The sequence below is a fragment of the Numida meleagris genome, chromosome Z, assembly GCF_002078875.1.
Source record: "Numida meleagris isolate 19003 breed g44 Domestic line chromosome Z, NumMel1.0, whole genome shotgun sequence".
NCBI lineage: Eukaryota > Metazoa > Chordata > Aves > Galliformes > Numididae > Numida > Numida meleagris.
The window spans coordinates 21,378,848-21,406,442 of NC_034438.1; the positions used below are offsets into that span (position 1 = coordinate 21,378,848).

The 27,595-nt window shown below is 38.6% G+C and overlaps 1 long non-coding RNA gene across 1 annotated transcript in view; it reads right to left on the bottom strand.

Moving 5' to 3' along the window:
- Positions 1-18,068, bottom strand: part of LOC110389722 — a 33,992-nt gene extending 15,924 nt beyond the window's left edge. The window contains exons 1-2 of the long non-coding RNA XR_002433352.1: positions 17,882-18,068; positions 5,391-5,563 (exon numbers count right to left, since the gene is read on the bottom strand). This is a non-coding gene — a long non-coding RNA (uncharacterized LOC110389722). The remainder of the gene's footprint in view (positions 1-5,390; positions 5,564-17,881) is intronic.

Genomic DNA, 27,595 nt, shown 5'->3' on the forward strand with positions numbered 1-27,595 from the left:
TGAGGAAACCATGGTGAGGGCTCTGAACATCACAGAATTCCAGAATCACAGAATTGTAGGGGTTGGAAGGGACCTCTAGAGAGCATCGAGTCCAAGCCCCTGCAAAGCAGGCTCCCTACAACAGGTTGCACAGGTAGGTGTCCAGGCAGGTCTTGAATATTTCCATAGAAGGAGACTCCACAACCTCCCTGGGCAGCCTGTTCCAGTGCTCCATCACCCTCACTGTGAAGAAGTTCCTTTGCTTATTGGTGTGGAACTTCCTATGTTCAAGTTTACAGCTATTTCCCCTTGTCCTGTCCCCACAGACCACTGAAAAGAGGTTGGCCACGTCCCTTTGACTCCCACACTTAAGATATTTATAAATATTAATAAGATCCCCTCTGAATCTTCTCAAGGCTGAACAGACCCAGGTCGCTCACCCTTTCCTCACAGGGGAGACACTCCAGACCCTTTATCATTTTTGTGGCCCTCCGCTGCACTCTCCCCAGGAGATCCCTGTCTTTCTTGTACTGGGGAGCCCAAAACTGGACACAATACTCCAGGCGAGGCCTAACCAGGGCAGAGTAGATCAGGGGGAGGATCACCTCCCTTGACCTGCTGGCCACGCTCCTTTTAATGCACCCCAGGATCCCACTGGCCATCTTGGCCACCAGGGCACACTGCTGGCTCATCGCCAACCTGTCATCCACCAGGACCCCCAGGTCCTTCTCATAGAGCTCCTCTCCAGCAGGTCATGTCCCAGCCTGCACTGATGCACACAGTTATTCCATCTCAGGTGCAAGACTCTACACTTGCTTTTGTTAAGCCTGTAGAAGAAGCATAGTAAGGGGAGAGGGACTTAAAACACTGACAATGACTTCACGACTTTCTTCAAGGAAGTGTAGGCATTCCCCATCTTCCTGGAGTTCTGCACTGAATTATTGAGGACAAATATCCTCAAACTCCAATTGATTGTTTGTTGCTGCTTTAAAGTGCTGCAGAAAAGCATATGTCTTATTCCTACAGTTTAGCAAAGTCATAAAAATGCTGTGATCTCAGGGGATCTCCAAAAATGAAAGGAATGAGAGCGTGCTTACTAGATTTGCTAAAGATCTGCAAGGGACTGTGAGTATGATGGAAAACAGGATTCAAATTTAAAGTGGCTTTGAAAAATTGAAGGTGTGGCCTAAAATAAATAGGATGCTGTTCACCGAGGACAGAGGAAACAAACTGCATTTATGCAGGAGTAATAGGCTGCACAAATTAAAAAGGGAACAGCTACTTAAGTAGCAAATTTTGACTTGTAGATTGTAGACTTATAAACTGAACTAAGTCAACAATATCATGCCTTGTCTTCTCCTCTTTGCCAAAACAAACAAATAAACCAAGAACAGATACCCCACAGTGGTAAGTAATGTGAATTTCAGCCTGTGGAAATGGCCAGCTGTCCTCCCTCTCACTCTGAGACTGCAAGACATCAGTTGGAGTGCTGTGTCATATCGCACTATTGCCTCAGTCCAATAAAGAATTTGGAGTGAGAGTAGAAAGGATGCAAAGAGGTTTGAATGTTGAAAGGTCTAGAAAATTTTACTTATGGAGAAATAAGTTAAATAAAATTCATTTAGTTTTTGCATATGTCAAAAATTGCTATATGGATTGTCTTCAAAAGATTTTTGAGAAGTAACTGAGAAAAACTAGCTGAGCTGTGTGTTTTCATTTAGCTAGGTCCTGCATTTGCAATTGGCTATGTCTAAAGGCACAGTAATCTTGAAAGAAAAAGGTTTAAAATGACCAAGTTAGAGAATAGAAGCTGCTTGTAATGGTTTGGAAAAGGCTACCTGGGGATGAGGTGTAATGTCTAACTATGGACAGCTTTAAGGACAGTCAGATGGTGTTTAGACAGTTAGATGAACATCTACAAGGAATTACTGGGCAACCTGATCTAGATGTGGTTTCCCTGTTCACTGCAGGGGAGTTGGACTAGATGGCCCTCAGAGGTCCCTTCCAAATCTAAAGATTCTATGATTCTACGATTACGCAGACAGGGATGTAGCTGCCTTTGCTCAGGTAGAGGGGCGATTTGAATGGTTTCCTAAGGTTCCACTCAGCCCTTTGTGTAAGCCTCACTTGTTCAGTGAAGGCAGGAAGAGAACAGCACTGAGGTAGTAAGGAGCAACCAAGCTGCTGATTCCTAATGTTGCATAGAAATATATTGTTTATGGATGGATTTCTTTCCCGGTCTTCTTTCACGCTTTCTTCCCTTTGTCCTTAAGTTTTCTTTCCCTATTCTTTTTATCATTTCCACCTATGCCTTTTTAAAAATGTTTTTCTCTCTCAGTGTACAGGAGCAAATGAGGTTGTCTCTCAGCTGAGAATAAATTCAAAATGATGACTTCACTGCTGGTCCAGCAGGTATTGTATTGACCCTCACCTTGACCCTTCTCTAACTACTAGCTCTTCAGGGATGCTTCACTAGGCTGCCCAATATGTTCTCTTCAGCGTTTGAGGAGATATGCAAATATTTCATCTATACAGGCAAATCAATTGGAGATTGATCGTAAATAAACCACTTTGACCTGACACAGAATTTATCTGGGTATTCAATTACAAAATACTGTCATTGTTAATAAAGCACCATATATAGTTCAGGAAGATGCAGTCTGAAGAATGACACTGTGCAGCTGTACATACACAGCTTTTTTTTACCCGAGATTGAATTTTGTGCGGAAGAAAATTAGGGTTGAATTGTACACAAAATTGGGAGTGCAGACAAGAACAAAAACCATGAGATAAACACATGGTACTAGCACCTGGTGCAGAATCATGGCATTTCTTCTAAAGAGAGACCTCCCTCTATCCCATAAACAGAAAACATCATTTAGATAAACCAGGGATCTTCAGTCATTTTGGAGCTTTAACATTCGCTGGTGCTGGACATAGTGCTTCTTCTCTTTGACCTTTCCAAAATTCTAATTCCCTTATTTGTACTGCAAATTCTTCGATTTGCTCAAAGCCCCATATGATATCCTTGTACTCCGTCTATTTCAATGGACACTCACCTCTGTCAGCTCTGCTGTACATAACTCTGATGGGAAGAGAATTTGAGGTTCAGTTCCTTTTGTCAGCTTGCTAATTATTTGGAAAATATCCCCTGTTTCAAAGGCAATAAATATTTACACAGAATACTTATCTGGTTTCTGTTTTGATCTGTTATTTAGGACTCAGTAATTTTGGTGAGCTCACTGAAAGATCAAATAATTCTTTTAGAGATAAAAAGGTATAGGAATTAAATACATATTAGTGGTGCTTGTACACAGTATTATTTGTGAATGTATTTTGTGTTAAGGAAAATCTTACCTGACACAGCTTTAATTATGATGATTCAAATATATTTTTGTTAGCAATACTAGTGCAAGCTGTGTAAGCAGAAAATGCCACCTACAGCACTGGGGATTGTAGCCAGAAACAATATACTCCATCTTCATTTTATCTTTCAGCACGTAGACCTTTTTAAATTATTCAGCTGTGCAAACTGTAGGCAAGAAAAGCAAAACCAACACCCTCCCTCTTGAGAAATAAACCCCAAACCCTCTAGGTAGGGATCTAGCTGACATTTATCCAGATGGTGCATAGTAGCTCAAGATATTTCTTTTATTTATCTGCATGTGAGAAAAAAAGAGCAAGAGGATTCCAGTGGGGCAAGTTTCACTGAATAGAAAAAATAATTTTAATGGAAATTAATTTATTATCGTTTGTAATTTTAAAACATATGAACACAAAAGTGCTCTAAATGCATCCTTCCTTGATTATGAAGATGCTCTAAATGCATCCCTCCTTGATTATGAAAAACTTACAGAAAAACATCTAAGGCAGCAGCCATAGACAGAAAACCAGAGGTGGAATGCATTATTTAAACGTGCTAGTTGTAGATATAAGTCAAATAGAAAGCTGATTAGATTTCAGTGTTGAGTAATGCTTTGGAGCTTGTTTTCATTAGCTTCCTTCCCCACTAAATACTGGCAGAGGGGAAAAAAATGCAAACTAATTACAGATTAGTCTAAAAATTAGCCCAAAACCTAAAAATTAGTCTAAAAAAACTGCAAATACATTAATATTGTGCAACAGTAAAAGAAACCTACACTTAAATGGCTGGTGAATGTAGCTTGTCATTCAGAGAAATCTTCCCTCCAACATGCTGTTCTTCTGTGTATAGTTGTCTCAGACACATGTTAACTGAGGATAAATTAAAGACTTTTTTACTCTGCTAATATGCAGGGATTTCTTTCCAGTATAAGTATGGCTAGAGTCCAGCACTGGTCTTACTGTATAGTGTCCTTTGTTGCTGGATTTGTTTATGCTGCTTTATGATGTCTTTGGCACATTTCGGTCTGCTGTCTTTCTTATGGCATCTGAAAAGGCAGAATGTAAGCTTGGCTTGGAAGGACTCAACAGAATCATTGCAAAAGCAGACCGAAATGGTATGAGGAGAGAGGTTAGTATAAATATTCAGAAAGCTATGAAGAGCTTCTTGTGTGCACATTTAGGCATGTGGATCACGGTACATTCATGTCTTCTTTGCACTCTTCAAAAAAAAAGTTCTTTGACAAGGAGAAAATTTTTTCTGCTGAAGTGCGATTTGTAGGTGTTTGCTGAAATGAGCCCTATCACTGACCTACATAATAAAGACGTCTTTTCACTAGTATTTGACTCAGGTCATCAGCAGCACTGTGTCTCAGCTGATGCGTAGCCGTTGATGAAGATAGAGTAGCCTAGTCTGCAATGTCATTAGTGCAACTGGTAACATAGGTGATAACGCTATATTTCCTGACATTTACAAGTGAAACAAAGTACTATGTCCTTCATTTATGACATCGAGGACGTTTTGACCTAAAATAGGATATGGAGCAGAGCCAAAAATGGTCCAGATGTTAGTGCAAAGGAATTAGAGTTGATCTTGTACTCAAAGCCGAAAAATGAGTAAATGTTGATCCACGCTGACTTAAAACTGCAGTCTTTGCAACTGGTAGACCTTCTTACGCAGGTGTCTAGACATTCTTGCTTTGGTCAGTAAACAAGTGCTTAAAGTTGTGGGAAGTGGGGAATGCTTGCATAATAACCAAACTTCAGACCTTTAAAATTATAGACTAATACTGCGAGAAAAGTTCTCACAAAAAGAATTAGGTAACTAATGTGTTGCTGTTGTGTGTTAGGTTGTTAGAGCTGAGAACTGATAATAAAATGAAATCATCTAGTCTAGGTGATAGTGTAGGTTTTGGACTTTTCTCTCCTGCATTTAGACAGTTACAGTGAATACACTGGTACCTGAAGGGTCACTGAAGGTCTATTTACAGAAAAGGGAAAGAAATAGGGATTTTAAGTTTTGATTCATCTGACCTAGTTTAGGTGCTTACTTTAGGATTATGTGAATCGTGCTCTTGAAATACCTCTGGGGCAAGATGAATTTCATTCTCTGAATTCAGTTCCAGTCTCCCAGGGATGCATTTTCATAGAAATATAAGAAGCCAGATGTTTGCAACATTGGTGTTAGGGGATGGAGCTAGATCCAGGATCCAAGGGATTTAACCTATGGATTAAAAAAACAAATAAATAAGGATTTGCGAGAGCAAGTAAAAGTACCTGCTGCATGTAGTATCCACAGAAACCCTCATCCATGGCCTTTGGGCAGAAGGCTCAGTAGTCAATGTTGTTTTCCTGACTTGTTTGGTTTTGTTTCTGAATGTAATTTGGATTTGCTTTAACTCCAACTGTCTATTCCTGTCCTATTTTCGGCTGGACTCAAAGGTTAGCAAGTTGAGTGAATATGAAAGTTGATAACCAAACTTTCAGGAATGGTTGGTTTTGATATCTGTTCTTGCATCTCCAGTTTGAAGCACTTTCTATGGGTTTGACTTTTAGAGAATGGAGAACTTCCCGTGTCCCCCATCTGCTCTTCTGCAGTGTGACTGGACACTGATATGGCAGTTTTCCATTTTCTGATAATTATAGGCAAAGTTTAAATTTGCATAGCTCAGTTCAGGTAGGATCACAAGAATGATGATAATACAAAATGTTTATACAAAGCACATCATGAAGGCAGCTGCTTTGATGATAACATTTTTAAAAGCATTAACACAATAATACGATACATAACCAAGCGTAGATCAGCGGGAGGGTATGTATTTTCTCTGATTTGTTAAAGTATTGTAACCTGTGCCAATTGCATCAGAATAATTTCGGTCTGCTCCTCATATAACTGATGGATCAGTGACAAGTGGTTTGGTATGAATAACTGTTTACTAGAGAGTATGTCTAACAGCTCAATTACTTTTTTGTTTTACCTCATTTTAAGCCTCCTTCAAAACTTGAAGCTGGTGTCTGGAAACACTGCAGTGCCTGCCATCTGTTTTAACTGGGCAAAATATCAGATTTTTCTATATTTTTAAAGTAATTTTGATAAATCTGTTGCAAATCTGTTACACTATGAAATTTTATCTATTAAAACCGTATGCTGCCTCATGAGTAGGTCTTCCTCTCCTGGATTTATCCTGCTCACTGCACTTGCTCCCTTAAGACTCTTGGCAGAACATCATTCCTTCTATCTTCTGGAATTTCCAGGGTAGCCTAGAATTTAATGAATGTTAAGATAGGTGACACAGAGAGTTCCTTATACAGTTTATGTATGAATTAGATGCAAGTTTTCCCAGCTTGTTCATGTAAAGAAATGATTAAATGCAGTTAGCTGTTAAATGTTCTTTGTCACAACTAGCCTAGAAAGTACTTCATCATGCAAGAATCGTCATTCTGTGATCTCTCATTATTTCAAATATTGAATGGAAAGGTTTCATAAACAGTTTTACTTCTGCTTCATTGTGAATAAATCTATCATCTCTATCAAGTAATGAGCCTACACCATTGTTAGAATTTCACTTGTTCAGAATAAACTTCAATGGCTATTTCTTATTTGACTCAACTCTGCCATCCACAGCCTCTTCTGTCATCTTTAGCTTCCCTTATCATATGTATATATTTTTAATCTTCTGCTATATATTGTTCACTAACTACTTACTATTTTATTTCTCAATGGCTTTAAACTAGAAAAGGGTAGATTTAGACCAGATGTTAGGATGAAATTCTTTACTGTGAGGAAGGTGAGACACTGAAACAGGTTGCCCAGTGAGATTGTGGATGCCCCCTCCTGGAAGCATTCAAGGCCAGGCTGGAAGGGGCTTTGAGCAACTTGGTCTAGAGGGAGGTGTGCCTGCCTACAGCAGGGGGATTGGAACTAGATGGTCTTAAAGGTCCCTTCCAACCCAAACCATCCTATGTTTCCATGATTCAATTTGGAATATTTTTTCATTTAAGAAAAGTTAAATGCAGCTCAACCTTCTCTGCTACTTACAGAGGCATGGCAAGTACTTCAGATTCCCAAGACACTGTGGAGCCTAGATAAAAGAAGAATGAGTAGGAGGGTAGGCGACCCCACTGTGGGAGGAGAATCACAATTTGGTAATGACAATCCATTGCAAGGATTTCACCCAGTCAGGCTTTGCATTTTGTTTTCAGTCAATTATATGCAATATTTTCAGTTAGCTAATACTTGCACTCCCTTCATTAACAGGAAAACAAGCATGATGGACCAAAGGCATTTATACATACTGTATCTTCATTTTAGAAAGACTTTTAGCATTCTACAGTGACAACCTTATATGCTAGTTAAAGAAATGTGAGCTGGGTAAATATAAATTCAGAACTGTTTTGAAAACAATACTGAGAAAGCATTTATTGATGGATCATTGTCAAAATAGAAGGATGTATAGAGCAGCATCTGTTTCTGTATGCTGTTCAATAGTTTCACTAATAACTGAGATGATGGAGTACAGAGTACAGTTATTAAATTTGTAGATGGAATCAAGCTGAGGGTGAATATATTGAGAATGGTATAACAATTTAAAATGATCTTTACAAATTGGAGGTATGATCTGAAAATAATCAGATACCGATCAATGGAGAAACATTTATTAGGCAGGCGTTATCCGTTTCATAGACAGGATGGGTCAGAGAAATTTAAAGAGCAGTTCTGCAGGAAAGGACAAAGAGGTTAAAGCTGGGCATACAGTGGGCTAGCTCAACATGATTCAGCAGTGTCATATTGATGGAAAAAAGACCACAGTTCTTTGGGATCAAAGAGAATTTATAACCTTAAGTGTAGCCTGCAAGACGTGAAGGAATCCTTCCTATTGATTCAGCATTTAAAGGCTTCATTCAGAGTAATTTGCCAATTATACATGGAACAGTTGGATAGAATTCAGTAGAGAAAAACAGGAATGTTCAGGTGTCTGAAAATGTGACCTATGAAAAATGATTGAACAAATTGGGTTATTTAACCTGGAAAGCAGAGGACTGCAGGAACACAACAATCTTCAAATACATAAAAGATGTTTTCAAAAAGAGGGAATAATCCATTCTTCATGTTCTCTGCCTAGAAATAATAGGTATAAACTGCAGCTTAATTGGAAGGAGAGTGAAGCACTGGAATAAATTACCTAGAGAATTGGTGGAATCTCCATCTTTTAAAGCCCTTAAGAACGAACTAGTAAAATACTTGTCAGAAATGACATTGACATAATTGTTCTTTCTGGGGCAAAGCAATAATATACTTAATGACATATTGAGGTTCCCTCCAGTCTTGTGCCTCCAGAGAGTTATTGGATGTAAAATATATACCAATTGAGGGATATGAAAAGTTCCACCGTTCTGAATTCAGTAACTGAATAAATGAAGACACAGGAACTAGAAAATAAAGTCTACTAACTATAATTATAAGAGGTAACTTTACACCAAACTTCTTTGTCCTCATTCTTGAACTTTGATTAATCTTTATGGGTCCTAGTTCATCTGTGCATAATATAAAATACAGAACATAGAGGTTATACTTGATACTATGACAAAACTCCAGCTGTAGTCTTCCTAGGTTTCAAATCCCTATCATTTTTTCAAAACATTTATATGCAGCATATAGACATAGTATTTTAACAGATTTCCAGATAATCCACAACGAATACTGTGTATTTGCTTGAATTAAGCAAAAACAATTAGTAGAATTTCTGTGATTTAAAATGATTACAGAATATTTATTCCCAAAAATAACATGTAATTTAAAAAAAGAAGTAGAGCAATCCTTCAAAATATTTTTTGAAGTTAGCCCAAAGGGGTTCCTGCTTTCCACAAGCAATTGAAGCTGTAAAATAAAAGGGCAAGGTTTTTGTACATGGGACAACATAGAATTCAGCAGTGTTTTCTTAAATAAAATGATGATAAAAATTGAAGTGTTTGGTCTCTTGTGTTTCAACACATTTACAAGAATAAATGGAAATAAAAAAGAACACAATCTGTAAGTGGTATAGATGGTTGTGAAAGAAGTTTGTTCCATACTTGGGCAGTCATGAGACAAAAAAGTAAATCAGTTTGACTGGATAAAGAATAGCTAATTCAAAGCGAGCAGAAGCACAAGGACGGGTTTCATTAAAACCAAGGTAGCAGAGCAGAGAAACAGAGCCTTATGGAATGAATACTCAGCTGAGTTGCCCACAATTGGCTTGTGTTTTCTGGTAAGGAGAAATGACAGTTTTCTTAGCTAAACCCATGTTACCCTGCAGGAACAGAAACATTTTCATTTGGTAAAAAAGACACCAACTCCAAATTTAAAGGATTCCAGGACTCTGCAGATCTTATTCCATTAAAAATAAATAAATATATTAATCCGCAGAAATACCGCCACTTTCTAGCAGTGTGTAACAAAATTTGGAATACAGATTTTTACACAGAAAAACAATATTTTTCCTGTTCGCTGAGAGTAAAGACTTTTTTATTATGTGAAGATTTAAATAATCAAACTAGAGTGGATCAATCTGTAATTGTCTATTTTGAGTTTACAGCACAGACTATAAGATTAAATAAACAAATTCTTCTTTAACCACAGTACCTCTCCCAGAAAAACATTGAAGCTTTAGCTGAAAGTTGCCAGTGGTAGGTGATATAACAGTACAATATTTTCAATAATTCCTTAATTAATAATTCCTCATTTAAAACAGTAATAAAATTCTATTTCCAATTTTAACTTTCTCACTTCAGTTTCCTGTTATTTGATTGTGCTATATGTTTGTCTGATGGATTGATGAAGTCTCCCTGTGGTACAGAGCCGTGCTGGAGCAGCGCTTGGAGAGCTGCAGTCTATGGGAAGCCCATGCAGATCAGTTGGGGAAGGATGGCATCCAGCGGGCGGGTCCCACATGGAGCAGGGGCAGAGAGTGGCCGTGAAGAGACAAAGCTCTGTGGGCTGACTGCAGCCGCCCCATTCCTCATTCTCCTGCACTTCTCAGGTGGAGGAGGTTGGATGGGGGAAAGGTGTCTGCAGTTTGCTTTTAGTTCTCACTGCTCTAGTCTGTTAGCAACAGGCAACTAATCTCCCTTATGCTGAGCTTGTTTAATCCATGACAGTAGTTGCTGAGTGATCTCCCTGTTCTTACCTCATCCCACGTGCCTTACTCTCAACATATTTTCTCCTCTTGTCCTTCTGAGGAATGGGAGTGTGAGAGCGGCCTGGTGGGGCTGAGCTACCTACTGGTGTTGAACCATCACAGTCCTTCCTGGTGGCCAACACTGGGCTCTTGAGGAATCTGAGGTATGAACAATGACTGGGAGAGAGGATGAACAAAATGTGGACTGGACATTGTCAGAATGTTAACAGTTATGGGGAACTTGTGTTGTCCTCCTGTGGTGAAGGGATGAGGGTAGGACTGTCTGTAAATTGTCCATCTTCGTCGGTGTTACAAGGATGTTACGGTGACTTTGGTGTGGGGAATTCTTTTCCTTAATGTAAGTGAAGTTTGTGAAGATTATGTGACATATATTGATGAATATGTATTTGAATGATAATTCTTAGATATGTTTTTCACAGAGGTGAGTAATGGAAAGAATTAACATAGGAATAAAAATAAATAATAATTAATACATATGTGAAATAGAATATGTGAATAAAAAGTGAAAATGTATTTTCTTGCATTGCCAACTCTGGAATGAACTCATAAAGCTAGATGGCAACACTGGTGCCACAGTTTTATGATATTAAGCCCTGCAAAATATCTATCACCCTGGTCTGAGAAACTGAATGTCTAAGAATTCAGCAGATAGCATGAAAATACTCTTGACTTCAGCCATGCTAAGATGCAAGAGCAAATGCAAGTATTCATTTACGAAATCTCTGATAGATTATTCAATTACAGATATCAGAAATGGAACAGCAATACAATCTCTGATTATTCTAAGGCCAAAACTAAAATTGTTCTCTCCTACTTTGTGCCTGACAGCCTGACCTGACCACATGATTAGAATCTCTTGTTTTGTACACCTCCAAAATCAGCAAGTTCAATTAACTAAAACTATAGGGAAATTATAGGGAAATTATACACAATCACCCTTGCTTTGAAAAACTGATCATTTCACATTCTGATTGATTGGCCAAGCCCTGATGTCTCCTAGCATGACCTTAGCATGACCTGTTAATGACAGCCCCCAGCTAAATCACTGCTTGAGCTCTTTCTAGCTGAGAAACCTTGTATTCCAAGCACTGCACAAAGCCCTCCATTCACAGAATCAGTAAGACTTAGAAAACCTGTCTTCTGTAAGGCACAACTTCGGTAACTGCAGGAATGGTGCAAAACTAGTTGTTGTTTAAAACACAAAAATGACATAAAGTAATCACTTTGAAGTGATAATGGGCACAGGGGACACCAATCATCAGTCACTACTTCTGCATTGTGTGACTTTACATTTAACTTCATTAAATGCGCATTCTTTGCCCAGCTTCCAGACATTAAAATTACATGGGATGAAGGATCTGGTCTCTCATGTGGCACTCCATCAGTCTTTGCAACCATTGGAAATGTTATCTGTAATGCTGTAATGACTTTGTTTTTTTCCTGTCTCATTGATTAAAAAATGTCCTGTTATAGGGCCAGAGGTACCCCAGGGAACCACCCTGGTAACTTGTCCTTTCAGTGATGGTTCCTCAGTGCACACCTATTGATGAAAACACTCTGAACCTGGACAAGGATAGCCCAGAACAAATGCTATACCCTTGGTATGTTTAAAATGTCTTTAATCTTCCGGGTCTGACAGACTTTGAAAGTAATGTGCCCTAATGGCTCTGAACTTCCAGGGAATTGCTGGTTCAGTCAACAATCCCTGCTGCTGATAATTTACCAGGCAACAACAATACTTCAGTCACAGATATTGACACACTGCCATGTCAGTTCTCTGGTGCCTCACCAGCCATCATGATTTATCTGTGATTGATGAAGTATTGAAAGAAGAAGCTAAAGCACTACTGACAGAAGATTGCTGGATTTGATTAATTTTAGCATAGAACATGTTTATTTTCCTGTGTGGTAGCAGTGAAAATTGGTGAACAAGCCAACCATAATACAATATTTCTTCTGACTGAAAATCCCTTGAGATATTTTTGAAACTCAGGATCTGGAGATATGGTAAATAGTCACGAAAATGTTGGAAAAATAAAATATTTCTCTATAGTTTTCAACAGAACTACAGTAAAGGAGGACAAAATGTGACATGTTGGAGCTGATCCTGAAGATTAAGCGCGGTGAAAATTAGTAAGGAAAATAGTCTTATTCATCTGCGGATACTAGATTACCTGTCAGAACTACTCCTGTTAATCAAATGAAGTACTTTTAGGATCAGGTATTTGACATAAACATTATTACAGAAGTTATTAATATGATAGCATTTTTGGGGCTTTATTTTGATGATCAATATGTAAGATCGCATTTTTAGATGGCAGTTTGCAGTAGACAATAACTTAAATATTCTGACTCTCCTTGGAAGCTGCAGACAATTTGAAGTTTTAGAGCTGTCAGTGCGCTTATGTGTCCATTCATAATTTTAGCTGTCTATGTTCTCTTGCACCAAAGCTTGTAAAATACTTACGACTTCATTTTAGATTACCAGACTAAATGAGAATAAAACTAACTAGTTGTACTAAATATTTTTTTACGGAAAGAATGGAGGATCTATGAAGACCTTTCCTATGTCCATTCAGTTATTTATACACATATGTGTACATTACATAACCTCAGTAATACCACAGCTGGAGTTTTTTGTCTCAGCATAGTACTGAAAAGGCACAAGACAGTTTTACAAATTCTTTCAAGCTCCCCACCCATGGGGTTGTAAACACAAGCAACCAACCTGTAGTCATTTTGAATCTGAAAGCCTGTTATTATTTGCATGATGTGTTTAATCTGCCTTATTTTGTGCTGTGCAATCTCTTCGTGTGTATTCAGTGTTTACATTACACATATGTGAAAATATTGCTATCAAGATTCACAGATCAGACTCAAAAGCTAGACATGCCAGAATCAAGATTGCAAGTGGGGAACAGTGTGTGATTGGATAATTGGACAGTACTATGCCTTAGGAGACAAAATAATTTTGAATAGTCATAATTCTGGAATTTCCTGCATCATCTGCTAGATAACTTCTGTGCTTAAGCATATTTACTAGTTGCTTAGTAGTTTCATCAACAGTTCCTGAAAATGTACCGTTCTGTTTTGAGGATAATTGACTGGGCCTAAAATGCTTATTTTAGTGGTAAATGCGCTGCGCAGAACATGTAAGTTATTTCATATATGTGGCAGATACAAGTGCTTTTTGAAATAATAAAAAATATCTTTATCAGTCAGATTCAGTTTTTGAATAATGTTTAGTGTCAGATTTGATTAAAGTCAGTAGTGGAGAATTAAGAAAAGCACCCACTGTCCCCTGTTGCAAGGTTATCATAGAATCATAGAATGATAGAATGGCTTAAGTTGGAGTGGACCTTAAAGATCATCTAATTCCAACCCCCTGCCATGGGTAGGACTGCCAGCCTCTATATCAGGCTGCCCAGGATCCCATTCAACTTGGTCTTGAACGCCTGCAGGTTACATTCTCCCTCAGTTCACTCAGGCTGTGCTCTATGTTTCTGTCCTTGAACTCAGCTGGTGTCCATAGACTTGGCTCCATTAAATTTTTTGGCAAGAGCTCTTGAGTTTTCCAGCAGTTATGTGTCTATATTCATACTAAAAACCTCCAGAGGTGTCATTCCTTTCACTTCCCACCATATTTTAGAAATTACGTTTGCTTATCATATCCAGTAACACTGAGTTAAAATAGGGACTCTGTTCTTATCACCAAATGCTGGTTAAACACGTTGAGTTTATGGTATTGCTGCTGTTGGTTAGTCGCTATGATTGAAGCAGCTTGGAGACATGCTTTAGTAGTAGACTTGGCAGTGCTAGGTTAATGGCTGGACTTGATGACCTTGTAGGTCTTTTCCTAAATGATTCTGATTCTATGATCTTGTGATTCTCTGAGTAGCCCAGTCAAAACTGTACTGCAGGAAAGGATTAGCTCCCACTCTATTACTTAGTAATACTAGCTTGGATACAGGAAAGGAGAAAAAATCTTTAAAGAAGAAAAGTGTGAAGTCTGAAAAATAAATTTCTAGACATCCTGAAATTGGATTCCAGAGGATGCATCTTACAAAAATACTGAAAAAAGTTCCACAATTCTTTTATCTGTCACATTAGGCATAACACTTATGATTTATTGTGCTTGGGGATTTATTTGATTTTTAATGTTGCATTTATCCAAGCCAGTGAACAGTGAACTCCAGATGGGTTTTTGTACACTCAGTTTATATCTGCATACTTTAAATCCCGTCCTGGTAATTATCCATGGATAGTCAGGTCTATGGTACATAAAATATTCCCTACGCTAGTCTATCTAAACTTGCTCATCTAGTTTGAGTTTTTTATTACTCAGGATCTAAGTAGAACAATGCCCAGCTTTGGCCTTAGATCCAGCAAAAACATGTTGCTGGTTGTTTTTGTAGCATCAGCTCTCAGAATAATGCTTCCTGTAGAAACATAATCAGTGTCTCACTGAGCCTGCATTGTTAAAATGCAGAATGAGAAGAGATGTAAGGATACAGAATAATATGATTGATTGTTGGAGTATTTTTTAGAGCGTTTTAAGAGGGAGCGTTAGTTTTATTGTCAGAAGAGAGGGCACACAAAAAAGGCAGAAAAACAAGGCTGGGGACAAACGGGAATGAAAGAAAAGGGTTTGCTGGCAAACAGTATGAAGGATGGTACGGGGAGGTAGTTGATAACACTACTGTTGGATGCAAACACTCAATCAGAAAAAATAAACTTGGTAAAATTTATCATCACAAAAAGTTAACAAAGTTTTTCCAAAGTCTATAAGCAATCAGAAAACTAACCCAGCTGTATTCCTAAAAAAAAACAAGACATGTAATCTACAAGCAAAATTACAATAAAAAGGTGATTCTTTTAGTCTTTTAGATTTCATAAGTCTCATTATTATTGCATTGCTCTTACTCAGAATTAAGTATATAGCATTTTCAGACAAAACTACTAGTTATATAACTTACAGAATGGTATCAGCCATTTTTCCCATTTGAATGGAAATCTCTGAATTCATCAGAACTTGGCCTACTCTGAGATTGTGTGTGTTTATGTGTCGTTGCACAAGTACAGATAATTGAGCATTTGCAGCTGGATGTGTGCATACATTACATCATTTTAAAAAGCAGGTTGCATCTTCTCCTGCAGACTAGAAAATTTTCTACTTGTATATTCGTTTTCAATTCAATTCAGCTAAAAGAGTGTTTGAGCAGTTAGTTGATTTTTATTATCAGATTTGTTTGCTGTCCAGCCACTATTTCAGTCCTAGTTTCTGCAAGGATCTCAGAAAACCCTCAAGGCAAAATGAGATCCTGCTTTTGCGTTTCTGTTGTTCACAAACATAAATCACTGAAACAACTGATCAGTTGTTCCAAATTTTTATCAGTCAGAAACTTTACGAAGTTGGAAGAGTAAATTAAGCTGGTAACTCGAGCTCTTCTGTAACCTTCTGAAATTCTCATTTACCTGAAAACAAATACTAAAATGGTCTCGTAATAGATACTATGCAGAGGCAGAAATATCTGGCTCTGAGTGAAGTAACAAAAACTTATCAGCATATGGTGCTGATTCATGTTCATGCCCTTGTAATTTCACCTGATTAAAAATACTAAGAATTGCAAAAATTAACCTGGCCTTTCTGCAATCACTTGCACCTGGGTAAACTTTACACAAAATACTCTATTCTGATTTGACATTGTTTTATTCACCTTTTTCTACAGTTTAGAATAATACACAAAGCACAGGACTGTGTTTGGTCCCTGTGTGTTTAGGAGAAGATCTATCAGAGGATAAATTTCAGAGCAACCACCACTAGCAGGAAAGGAGTTTTTCTGACTTCTCTGTCTCTCCAGCCAGGAATTATATGTAGTGTCTTCATGCTGGTCTACCATTTGGAAAATTAGCAGGCGTGCATCCATAGTCTATCTGCTTCCACTATAAATGATAAATACATTTTACATTCATAAAAGGGGAAGCACGTACCTTCAACATGTTTTTTATTAAAAATTTAAAGACAGCACTGCAGGAGTTGCTGGGTGAAAGAGCACAGTGCATGTCTCCTGTGAACTGCATCCCAATACCACACAGTCTGCTCCTCAGCACTTTCTGCTTCTCAGGAGGTGGATGGGGGCGGTGGGGAAGAGCAGTTTCTTTGAAGTGCAATGCATTATTTTGGAGATATACTTAGCATAACTCTTTACATTGCTTTAGATTGCTTGTCACGATTTGGGGGGGGTAGGGAAGTGCTGGCAGAGTGCCACAGCCTGCTGGGCTATGCTGTGTTTGCCTAACGAGTCTCATAAGCTTTCCTTAATGTTACATAGAACAGTGCATGTGAAACTGCTGCAGAAGGTCTGTCAGAGCTGGTACATGTCTTGGGGGAACAGATGTACAAAATAAACTTTGTGCAATGAAGTCACATTAGAGAGATCTTTCCAAATTTTTAAAATGCACGATACTACTCCATGTGTGCAGTATTGGCTCCTTCAGTGCTTGTGCCTGTTTGTGCCAGAAGGACAGGAGTGCAAAGAAGAGGTTACAGTCTGCCTGTATGGGAGATGTCTTTTGAGGCACATACAGGATTTTTAAAACAGAGAACAGCAGGTCTGTAGATACAGAAATGCTCAGCCATAAGACTGGTAAGAGGCTTCCACACAAGCAGTTCAACAGTGAAAAAAATTGTTCATAACATTTGCAAATGCTGAGCAAGCAGCTTAAAAATGGAGAAACTGTGCTTGGAGTGAATGGCTAGGGAGGTCTGTACACAGTCCTTTTGCTCTTGGTCCTGTACAGACAAGAGTACAGTTGCTACTCACCTGTCTTTCCTCTTGGTGGCTTCATGGAAACTCTAGGTCTTGGAATGGCACCAGTCTATGTTTGCATAGGAAGCATCAAAAGCTTCAGCAGCCCTGCTGGTTCTGCTGCTGTGCAGGAAAGGAGCCATGGTTGGCAGCTCTGGCACGTGCTGCTTCTCACAACATGGGAGTCTCTCTGGTCCCTCTAGACTCAAAGACTCCAGCCTTGAGGCAGATGGCATCTCAAAGGAATGCAGTAGTGAGGAACGAGAGACTGAATTTAGGGAAATAGAATTTTCTCAACAACATTTTCTGTTTTGTCCATTTACTGTCCCTAAGCATTCCTATCATCTCTAGGCCATAGCAAAGCCAAGCTATGCTCTGCCATAGCCTTCCCAATGGGCTTCTGACTTCATTTTCACACTGAACACAATAGAGCTTGTCAGTTATCCCATCTGCCTCTGTGTCCATCTATACCAAGCACTTCTAGCAAATATGTCTTATCCAACTTATGCATAACCAATGACTTTCCAAGATGAGATATTAATAGGAAAGACCTACCATTCTTAAGTTATTATGCATGCAGTACACTGAACTTGCTGCTGGTGAGATGAAGAGTGTGATGAGGCCCAAGGAAGGAAGAACACTTAGAGCTTTCTGTGCAAACTGTTCCAAGCTTCGTACTTAGGTTAAGCCCCTACTGAGTCCTTTACACCTGAACACCATGCTGAGGCATGAGAGTCCAAACACACAGCATATTACTTACATCATAGTGGTTACATCTAACTGTGTCATAGTTGTGTTTCTTCTGTCCTTTTGGAATTTTCAGGGCTGGAGAAGAGAGATCTGTGTCTCTGTGTGTTTTGACTGTCCTCAGAAACTGGAGCAACCAGCTCCAAGTGCCAGTGCAAAAGTGAGCTTTGCAGCTCTTAAAGGTCAAGAAAGATCTCAGATTCCATGATTTTTAGTTTTCATGTCCCAGTTTTACAAGAGGAAAGCCTGGAGAGATGAAGAAAACGAATCTTAGGTTAGGAGTGAGATGCCATTCCCGCCCTAGCTGGTTATAGAAGCATTTCTGGCTACCACATCCAGATTTGGTGGCTACACTACGAAACAGCAAATCCTAAGTTTATGAAGTGGGCATGAGCACACCTCTGGTCACTGGTGGCAACTGTTAGTGACTGAGACAATATGATATAACCAGTACAACCAGTAACCAGTATAACCAGTAACAGTGCCAGATAGCCCATAATGTTCCTTGGGATTACAGTCTGATGTACTGATACCTGTATTTTGTCTTGTCTGTTGTTTTATTGGTTTGCAAACACAGTTACAAAAGATAAGCATTTTAAAGTATATATATAACAGATTTAATGACCAAGATCCTTCCTAGCTGCACCAGTGGCATAGCTTAGGAAATAGGCAGCTTGACCTCCAACTGTTAGGACTGGCCTCCTCTAAATCAGCTTCCATGCAGACATCTCCTCTGTCCCTTTGTTAGCAATAGCTCCCTTTAGGGCTGTTGAGATTTGCTTGCTCTCTCCTTTGTCTCCTCGTTAAAGCTTCCTTCCTGTTCTCGCTTGGATTTATATCTCTAAGGCCTAAATCTCCTTTCCCTCCCCCACTTCCAGAGCTGGACTGTATAAGTGCAAATGTCTGTTAAGCAGCTTTGATTTTTCTCTTTCTTCCCATTCCCACTGGCTTCCTTTTGTATCTGCTTTCCCGTGCATTTTTTGGTTAACACTTCTCTTGTATTTTTCATATTTTAAAATAGTAAAATGTGATGAAACACACAGAATTCATTAACTGTGATGCCTGTTTATAGACTAAAGAATCTCTGCTGTGAATACAAATGGTGAACTTGGTGTCAAAATTGCTTTTCCTCAGACACTATTGCATTCTCCAGGCTCTGTGACACCAGGTGTCCCAAAGACTTTCCAGAAACTCCACAGTTTTTTTTCTCCCCCAGTGCAGGACAGCAGCTTTCCTGTCATTCTGTGGCAACAGACCAGGCTGTACGAGAGCAAGGGGCCTGAGGTGATGTTCCGCAAATGCATGGCATGCAGGGCTGGCATGGAGAAGGCAGTTCTCTGAAAGCCTGCTGTGCTTATCAGTTTGCATGAATGTGGCAGCTCTGTGGTTAGTATAAGGCTAGATTCCTGTCAGAGGGTGTAGGCTGTGTCCTTTTGGATACAGAAGGGCCTCGTCTGTGCTGCGAGCACCATCTGCCTGTCCCTGTTGCAACACTGGAGCTGAGGTCTGAAGGCTGCCCTCCCTCCTTGCTCAGCCCAGGAGTACCCTCAGCTCTCGGCACAACATGAAAGTTGCAGCCCTTGTCAGGAGGTTTATCATTTCAAACCAGGTGCACAGCAGCACTTAGTAAATAGGCCCTGCCAGTATTTAAGTCTCTTGCTATCAGAATTAATCAGATGTCTTGGCTGTGATGAGTTTCCAAATGCTGTCAAAGCTTGCAGGGCCACCTTGGGGTGGGTGATGTTATTTGAGTACTGTGTCGTTCTTCTGGGAATAGCTAGACCTGTAATGTACACATCCAAACTTCCCTCCGGCTATTTAAGGAGGAGATCAATAGTTCTTAGAAGGGCCTCAGCTTTTCTCTTCAAAATGTACATTTTAAAGTGTTGGCTGGACAGTATCCCCTTACTTCTGGCTGCTGCACATCAATATTTATTTTATCCTAGATTTAGAAATAAACAAATGCCTACCACTTCACACCGATGGAAAACAAAAACAAAAACAAAAACAAACAAAAAAACCCAACCAGAACAAAGGAAAAATTAAAATGAAAACGAAACCAGAAGAAATCCAATTTACTTTGCTTTCAGATAACTTGACGGTCAAGTTCCTAAGCATAAGAGCACCTGATATTAATTACGAGCGCTGAAATGAATGCCTGTCATTTGAGCACAGAGGTAATGTATTCTCATTAATAGTATCCAGTTACTGGTACCTCAAAATATTGCCCATCAAAGCTTTCACAATGCAAATAGAAAAGCAGAATATGTTCTTAGATCTGAGCTAGGTGAATTAAAATAAAATCAATTTCAGTGCATCAATGTATATCATTAATTTCCATTTAAGTCTTATCAAATGGTATTTAGCCTGAGTAACTCTAGTGAGGCTAGGTGCTCTAGTAACTGAATTGCACTAGATGCTTGAGATCCTATTTTCATGAGAAAAATTGCCTGGCTAAAAGGATAATTACTATGCTAAATATTACTGCTCTTTCCGCTTTCTGCAAACAAAGCTGAATAGCAAAGTGATTGGTATATAAAATGTGTCTGCATATGGGAATAAAGAACTGAAACACTGGCAATAGGAAAGCTTTGCATTCAGTATGTAGTGTGAAAAGACATTAAAATATTGTGAATCAAAACACTCAACTAAGATGCTGTCTTTTACTTTACGAAGAGCCATAGTACACTAGTCAGCTTTGTGGGGAATAATAAATGTGATTTAAAAGTTACACACTTCATCAGTACATAATAAGGTTTACAAGTCAGAATATAGCCTCCTTTGTTCTTTCTGTTTTACTGTGAACTCTCTACACATGCAGTTTTCCTTCCCAGAACTTTCCAGCTGACCTTCTTTAAGGTTAAACATGCTCCGGCATTTATATGTGGGCTAGGAGGAATCTGCTGTGAGGAGTTAAAGAATTTCCAGCATTATAACTGTTCCGTTAGGGATGAGCTGAGATGGAGGAAAACCGCATAGAGTTACTTATGAAGATTCTTTTAAAGCTTAGCCTGAAGAGAAGTTGGTGATCATTCTCACCTAAGTCAGGCATATAGCCATGGATGGCTACTTCATTTGCCCAGGCTGATTAAGCCTTACAGTGGCTGTGGATAATTATCAGGTAGCATGGTATTCAGAACTCCTTTTCCAGCATGCAAAATAGTTTGTGTTCAATTAAACTGTCTGGCTGTGACATACAGCTCATGTGGGCATCACTGTGGGACATCTTTTCATAAAAATTTCTTCACTGCAATCAGAATCTCCATCCTTGGGAAACAAAACAGGTCTGATCCTTTAAACTCCATTAACCTCAGGATTATCCGGAGATGCACAGGCATTCAGCAATTAAACCCCTTATGAAACATATGTTATTTATTAGAGCAATATGTTAACATTTTTATTATTTATCAAAGCTTATTTGTAACTTAGCATGTATGCATAATGAAACCCTTCTACAATATGTTGTTAACATGCAGAAACAAGAGTTTCAATATGTTACAGATAACCTTTACCTATAGTACCTCGTGCTGTTAAACATAGCTGGAACACGGATTAAATCGTGCCAAAAATGACCCACTAAGCTTGCAATTATTCACATTTTTTTTTTTGTGATGCCAGAGAGAAAATGCTCACTGGATATTTGACGTCTAATTTTCAGTAAGCCTGTTCTACCAGGAAAAAGAGCTACTCAGGTTTTCCATGCTTATCTTTCTCTCCACCACACTGCTTTAAATATTGCTGACCATGTTCTGGCTGCTTATGCTCCACAGTGAGTGAAGAGAGAGAGGACAGTTGAGCTCTGACGCTTGCATTGTGCCAAAACAATTCCAAAGTGAATTTTTGGTAACAAGTGGAGGAATCACATTTCAGCTGGTAGATTCTTAAGTCAGCAGAGACTTCTGCTGCTATTTCCCATGCCACACTTCCAGGCCCTCCTACCAGATAAATGCATTATTTCTCCAAAGAGCTGCAGTACAGGAACTACCCCTTTAAGCATCCAACCAGTAATCTGATCTCCATAGTTTTGTTGGGGCTGAAGACTACTGGACTTTGAGAGTTGTTGAACAAAACTGATGGGTAGAATTTATTAAAACAAGAATTTACAAAACTTTCAGCACAATTGGATTTGATTTCCATTGAACTCATAAGTAGGAAATACTCTATTCTGCCGTAAATTGATGTAGGATAAGTCATTTGTCTTTGATGATCTACAGTTTCTGATACACTTTCTTTCTTTGCCTAATGATTCATTTCAGCAATATGCTTAATCAATGTTTGCTGATGTTCATGGTCTAATGCTTACTGACAGCAGGTGCAGAAAAAGTAAATCCCCATCTGCATAGAAATCTTGCTGAAACTCAGCAGCATGCTGTTTTGCTGTAATTTTTGTAGACAGGTGATTTTTCATGGTACCTCCAGAAGGTCCCTCAAAGCTCCCTGCTGTTACCTCTGTTTTCCTACCTGCAGCTATCACAAGTTACAGTTTTGTTTGCAGCCTTACATGAGGTGCCTTTTTAACGTATATCTATTTATTTTGTTTGATGGACTTTCCTTTAGATTCAGCTCAGATACCACAGTTTGCATCAGGACTTTGATTTGGTAGACTGATGGCCTCCTTTCACATGTTCCTGCTGTTCACTGAGGCAAAGAAATGTCATGGCTAGGTGTTAAAGGCGCAGAGATTGCGTGTCCTAGGGAACAGACTTCTGAATGTTTTATACAGTTCCTGGAAAAATTTGGTCGTTGATGTTGGTTTTGGGAAGATTTTTTTTTTCTTTCATTGCTGTTGGGTAGTACTATATCAGTAAGATGTGGTTAGGTATACTTCTCTATGCTGCTACCTAAAGGTTTTAAAACTTGGATTAGAGGTTTAAAGACTAGGGCAAACAAAAATTGTAACAATGTGTTTCTAAAAATGAGGAAGTTTGCATAGTTACTTATTTTATTGTTTTTTTTAAGGTTCAGCATTGCTCTCTTGTCCCTTTTAACAAAAGCCTCAAGAGGTGGGACAGCTTCCGTGATTTGCCTGGACTTGTGTTTTTCCCACAAAGGAAACAAAAAAGAACATTGTTTATATTGGCTAAGATCAAAAAAATGGCTAGAACATGTCTTGGAAAGCTCCAAATTTCATGTTAAAAATAAAACAAACAAACAAAACCTCCAACAACAAAAGTGTACATTTCAGAATGTACATAGAATAAGGGGAAAAAACAATTACTAGTGTCATGGTTTTATGATTTTCGGTTATTGGTATTCCACATCATAACATCATGTAGTGGATATACCTGGTTCTCAGAAGAGAAGGACTACTACAGTCCCCACGGCACTTTGCTGCTTTGTTACCATTTTCCAGCTGGAGGGAAAAGATAAAAGCTCACAGTATAAAAACTTGCAGATCACGAGACCTCGTCCCTTTTTCCACCATCTCTCGTCTTGGCAGCACCTCGCTCTCCAGCCGTCTTATCGTCAGTAGTAGAGTAAGGCCTACCTTGATTTTGGGACATTCTCTCTCTCTGTATTGGATTTATCAGCTTAAGTTGTAATTATATTGTATTATAGTGTGTTGTTTTGCATTCCGACATTTTATTTAGTAAATTAGTTTGTTTCTCCTCAGATTATTGCCGCTGTTCTTTGCTCACAGGGCCATCTCCCTACCCTTTTCCCCTTTTCCCTTTTCCCGGGGCGTGGACCCGTGGATCCCCCATCCCCTTTGTCACGGAACCGGGCCGAACGCCCGTAAACCGTTGACAACTAGTTAGGGATTTTTTTTCTGTTGATTTAAGAGCTAGGTTTTTAATAGTTTAACTGTATAATTCCACATACAGATTCAAAATCTTCAGCTATTTTATCTGATTTTTAGGTAGAAAAAATTAGATAAGCTGAGCTACTGGTTCAAAGACAGAAAATGAAAATCAGAAAATAATTAAACCAGGCCGCGTGAGAATAATCTCAAAGCAGGCTGAAGCTAAGCCAGTTGTAGCTCAGGCTCAGCTGTGCCTATAGAACAAAGGCAAAATGCAATACAGCAGGGAAAAGCTGTAGGAAGAAATGCATTAGAACATTACCCATTACAGTATGGCAGAGAAAAATGAGACTCATTGTTGCTAGGTTTGTCAGAAAAGCTTTTGGGTGAAAAATAAGCAACCAGCAAAAGCAAAGGTCTTAATGTCATTATTCTGCAACTGTTTAAAAGACATTGGTAACTAGAAGATGCCCATGACAAACATGGGATTGAATGCCAGCTATAACTGAGGCTTAATTTGTAACTTAACAGTCTGTGTCAGGAATCCAGTTAAAGAAAATAAATGGAAAGGTTATATTGCCAAGCAAGCTGGAGAAAAAGACTTCGAATAGCTGGTATTTGTTAAATGTTCAGAGAGTTGTTTTAGAGCACTCATAAAATGCAGGATGGAGATACATGGAAATTAAATGAAATGAAATCTGAATATAAATCATTTTCAGTCCTTTTGTGCAAGCAGACAGAAAATTGTTCCAGTTCCAAATAAGCAGAAGGCTACAGAGGGTAATGCCAATCACCAAAGTGGTAAAAATTAAAATGATATTTATTTCTGAGAAATAAATATTATGAAAGCTATCAGGAGGAACAGATTAACAAGTCAAAACAACTCCTAGTAACAGATCAGTTCGTTCTTTCAGAATGAGGAGAACTTTCTGACAGCAGAATAAGCAAGACAATTTATTACACTACAGGCAGATTTCATAGTCCTAGCTAGGGAGCTGGAAGCCAAAATTTGTCTCAAAGAATATTAGTCTACACCGGGTTTCATTTTTCCATTTAACTTTCAGGGGAATTAAGTCCTATCTTCTGATGCATATTCTGTTATAAACATATGGGTTATAACAGCTTGCTAATTATATGACACAGGTAAGAATTTCCTGACTCCTCTTGCCACTGTTAAGGTTAATTATATGCATAAAATTTTGCAAAATAAAACCCAAATTGGAAACCAGAGACATTCAGTACAGTTCTTCAGTTTGCTTTTATTCAAGAAATGTTTTATTCAAGTTTTTTTTTTTTAAAGTAAATTTTAAGGAAAACAGACTTGCACAACTACATCTGATCCACATCTGTTATATCTAAGTCTCTAGTGCAAATATTTTGTTAAGTGGCATTTCTTTCAGCATCTTCTATTGTTGCTGTTGCTAGTTTCTGCCTTTGTATCTCCTTTTTCAATATTGTTAATGCTAACATTTTGCCTAGTCCCCTTCTTGTTATTCCAGAATCATAAACGATGCTTGTCACATTGTGGATTTTTGACATCAACTGTGATGCTGAAAAGAAAAAGAAGTTAAGATTTTGAATGAAGAATAAATTATAGGGAAATTAAAACTCAAGATCCCTAAATAATGCAAGTTGAGAAGAAAAATAAAAACTATTTTTTAAGCTCTGGCATTTGAATTGATTTTGTAAGTCATTTCCATTAAATTAAATGCCATTACTGGTGGTAGACTATTCACACAGTTAATTTGGGGAAAATATATAGATCAGCAGTGGGGAGAAAATACAAAGAAGAATTTCTATGAAGCTGTTTGCAAGTAAAAGCACAAAATGTACCAGTACAGATGACGAGCTGCTATTTTATTGTTTGATTCTTATTAAGCAAAATGTCTGAAAGAGTTAATGCTTTTGCTAGAAGACACCCACAGAAATTCACAAAAGACCTGGCTTCAATGCAATGGCATGTAAGAAACTCTAGTGCAACACCTGCAAGCTACAAGGTCTGAGTTTTTTTGCTTTGAGAGGCATTCCTTTGAGTATGAACTGAAAATGGGTGCCCTTAATTGTGGCATAAGGCAGTCTGCACCTTGACCTTTCTCTAATCTTCTGGATTGCTCTGAGTCACAAAGCACTGTGGATCAGCCACGTGTGCCCCGGCAGATCTGATTCCTCCAGGTACGTGCATTACAGGATCCTTTCAGGGTGCTAGCCACTCACATGGGAGCCACAAGCAACTTTCTCTGTTTGAAATATGACTTAATTTTAATAAGACAGCAAAGGCTAACAGAGAACAGGCTTGCTGAGTTAATTTAATAATTGTTCTTTTATTGTTAGTCAATACTGGTATTTTACTTTCCCTGTAAACTGTCTTGTATTTTATCTCTCCTACTTGTCTGCTCAGTTGACTTTTTGACACCATCCATTAATACTGTGCTGAAATGGTGTTCTGCTGTGGCTTCTGAGACTGGGTTAAACCGGTTTGGGTAGCGTAGCAGAATCAACATGTGTTACACCGAAGTCCTGGATGTTTACTGATTGCCTGATTCTTCTGCAATTGTTTCCCCATGTCTTCATTTCCTGTCAAATCAGCAACTGAAGTAACTCTTAAGCACATAGTAAACAGATTAGTAATAATAAAATGGAATATATATGTTCTATGATCAGACCTCCCTGAGACAGTGGTACATAACCTTCTTCTGTCCCCTTCCCAAGAGGCGTTGTCAGAGTGGAGTTAACAGGATATGGTTAATTTTGCTGCTTGCTTTTAATTGCTTCCTAGAAACAGCCACCAAAATGTGGAATTGAAACCAACGTTAAAAAGCTGCTGCTTCGTTAGTGGGTACCACTCGTTTGTTTGTGTGCATGGAGCAGTGAAAGGGAAGGAGGGACTAGGGCATGTTGTGCATTTGGGAATTCATCTGTCCTCTAATTGCAGCCTGATACTGAAAATGCCAGAAGCTGATCAGTAGTAGGCAGCAGAACTTTGCAAGAGGGATTGCCTCTGAATCTGGCAGCCTTTGACCACCCCAGATATTTTTAATATGTGTCTCTATTTTTAATATGTGTCTCTAGTTACCACTGGTTAGTATCCAGTAACTTTCTCAAGGCTTTTTAGAGGTTCCTCCCCTATGTGAGATACTGACTGCACTTAGTCCAAGCTGTTTGAGTAGTAGAGATTACATTTGTATATGAAAGGTATGCACAACTGGTGTTTTAGTTGTGGCTATTTATGCATATAAAGTCAGTTCACCTTACACACTGTTTGAGTGTAAATAATTCAATAAAACGTTTTCTGTAGAAGGAGCTTGCTGAAGGGTAGATGCTGCTTCTGTCCTAAATAAGACAACAAACACACACTTTCTTCCTCTTGGCTACAAACCCGGTAACTGCATTCGTAATGTTTTTGGCTTCCTCAGTCCAGAAAGACCCACTATTTCCCTGTTCAGCATTCTGGTATCAATTCTTTCTTAGTCTACAGTTATTTAACTGTTAGCAGGAAACAACTGATATCAGGTAGCAACAATTTGTTGTCATCATTCATAATGTGGACAAGTTCACAAAAGGTTTCATATGTTTTTTGTCACACATGATATACAAACATTGCAATCAACTGCATTTTAAACCCAAGGCTAAGGCACTACATAAGGCTAATTTCACTCTTTTTCCAAAGGGTTGTACATGCTATCAAATTGACTTTCATAGAAAGACATGGAGAAAATTCAGACCCTCACAATCCCTTAGCACTCAGCAGAGCAGTGCTGTACTTGCAAGTGCCACTGGAG